The following is a 2556-nucleotide window of genomic DNA, read 5'->3' on the forward strand; positions in this document are numbered from 1 at the left end:
CCACATAAAGCAGAGATCATGAATCCATACTTTATCCTGAGAGGGCAGGACTGATCCAGGGTTTGCTAGGTGGGCCAACTGAAATGGCTGGGAAAATCCAGTTTCCCAAAACTATTTATTGAAGAGGGAGAGGAGGAAAGAGTCCCTGGAGCCCACAGTGAATTCCCTGGAAGAGGGGCCCACAGAGATCCTCTCTGAGCCCAGAGCCCAGTGATGATGGCTGCCCCCAGGACTCCCCCAGGACCTGCAGAGTTTCCCTTGGAGAAAGGCCATTCCTGTGCCTCTTCTGCTTCCCACTGAAGCACACTATAATAAGTGCAGTTGGAATGTCAGAGGCCCTTTAGTGGATCCTAGAGGGAGCTACCCAGACCTCGGGGACTGGAATGGGTAGATGACTTACCATGTAAATTCTTGTCCCTTCAATCAGTGGGTCCACAGGACAGGCCTTTCAGCACAGCTGTGACAGCTGCACAAGGAGAGCCCAACCTCCTAGAGGGGTGCTGTGGCCCATCTCCCCCAATGAAATTGAATGAAATCCCTCAGCACAGTGTGACCGTTGTCCCCAGAGGCCAGGGACAAACGTGGGACTCACCGTGGAGAAGGTGGGTGTGTTGTGCTGATGCCTGGTCCTCAGAACAGCCTGACTCACAGGCATGTCTGGCAATAATGACTGGATCATGGTGTCTGGATTCTGCAGAACTCAAGTAGACAGGGGTTCTTAAATTCTGAGATCAGAACCAACCAACACAGGCATTGAATAGAATATATGGGCTATAGCAATCACATTTCTGATGAGACCACTTTTCAAAATAGTAGAAGGGTTTTACTTATTATATAAGTTTACAGAAAAAAATCTTAGATGCTATGAGACAGGATTAGACCTCATTTTCTTAGCTGATTATTCTTTCATAAATTCCATAATCCCTTTCTGTGAACAGACACTTATGTAGATTTCCAAGTAACAAAAATAGAATTCCTTTGTTTAGTATGTAAGTTATGTTTCTGAAGTTATCAACAATGTAATGTATAATGTTTTTTTTCTGCTGTAATTCTGAAAAAAGCAAGTATACTGTAGAATTGGGTCTTAGAAATAGCATTCTTGGACCAAAGAGCCAGCACAATTAATTCAGAAAAACCTCACCTACTGGTTATCCTGCTCCGTATTGCTGGGACAGTGCTAGTGAAAGGCCAGTCTCACAAACTCTAGGATCGCAGCCACCATCCGAGGGCTCACATTACAGCAGAGATTTTGGACTCAGTACAGCTCTCTGTGACTTCTGGGTCCGCTCTGGGCTACAAGTCACTGGAACTCTTACTGAAAATAAATCCTTGCATATCAAGGCTATTTTGCCTTAATTAGGTTTAAAATGATATAACAGAACTAAGAGTTATTTCAAAATTATAGAAAGGATCAATGAAATAGATGTTTTCTGCATGTCTCTCTCTCCCACTAAGCAAGCCAACATTCAGCAAAAATGTCTGTCTCTGTGAATCAGCACCAATGGGCTGAGAATTTCATAACCAACAGAGAGAAATTCATGAAGACTTAGTGCAATGGAATCTTTCCCTAATGAGAAGGTTATATATAAAGAAGCAACACAGTCTGCCCAATAGAAGAAGAGAAAGCAGAGCATCAGAAGGAGCACACTCTTCGCAGCCTTCACCTCAGGGGGGGTTCTGTAGAGGAGCTTGGAGGTCTGAAGGTGGAGCATGTACTGGTGGTGCTTGTGGAGGAGGAAGACCATGTAGCCACTGGCCCCGCCCATGACACCCTGGAACACAGCATCTCGAAGGACCATGAGAACAATAAAAATCCATGTGATTATCCTGTTTTCTGATTCAAAATAACAGTAGTCATTGTTTTTACTGATTTTTGATGTGTTCATACTGCTGATATTTTTTATATAAAATGGTAAGCTCATGCCTATAAAGGAATTGAGAATCCAACAGAATAGCAACAAGGGAAGCAGGTGCCATGCAGACCTGGGCTGCAGCCTCCTCCACCTGGAGGCTCTGGGACTGATGGTGATGGCCTGGACCACTGTGAGGAGACTGGTGGTGCAGATGGACAGGCCCCGGGCCACCCTATTGAGGTAAATCACAATCTTGCAGCCTACGTCACCTAGGAGGTTTATTAACACAAGTCTGGATATTGTCCTCATTATTCCTTTTGTAAGAAGTGCCATCATATTTGTAAAAGCCAAATGGATGAGAATGAGGTGAATAGATTTCATAGTGCTTCTAAGTATGCAGATATATTTCACAAGAACAAAGATGTTCCCCACAATGCCAAGTCCTGCCAGAAACATGAAGACTGTTCCCTGGGCAAGATGGAAAACCATTGCTTACTTCATAGGCAGAAAAACGTGGATGCAGGAAACACCTGGAGAAAGCAATAGTAATGGTGATACACATCCGCAAAAGTATTCCACACCAGCACATTTCTAGAGTTTAAGAATAGTCAGGATACATGTAATGGTTTATATCTATGACTCATGAGATATCACTTTCCTTGTGGCACTTTTTGTAGGTCATTCTATGCAGTCTCAGATGCCG

At 44.0% G+C, this 2556-nt stretch overlaps 1 pseudogene; it reads right to left on the reverse strand.

Moving 5' to 3' along the window:
* Positions 1–1362: 1362 nt before the first annotated feature.
* Positions 1363–2342, reverse strand: LOC144365833 (putative vomeronasal receptor-like protein 4; annotated as a pseudogene).
* Positions 2343–2556: the final 214 nt, after the last annotated feature.

This window comes from Ictidomys tridecemlineatus, chromosome 8, assembly GCF_052094955.1.
Source record: "Ictidomys tridecemlineatus isolate mIctTri1 chromosome 8, mIctTri1.hap1, whole genome shotgun sequence".
Classification (NCBI taxonomy): Eukaryota; Metazoa; Chordata; class Mammalia; order Rodentia; family Sciuridae; genus Ictidomys; species Ictidomys tridecemlineatus.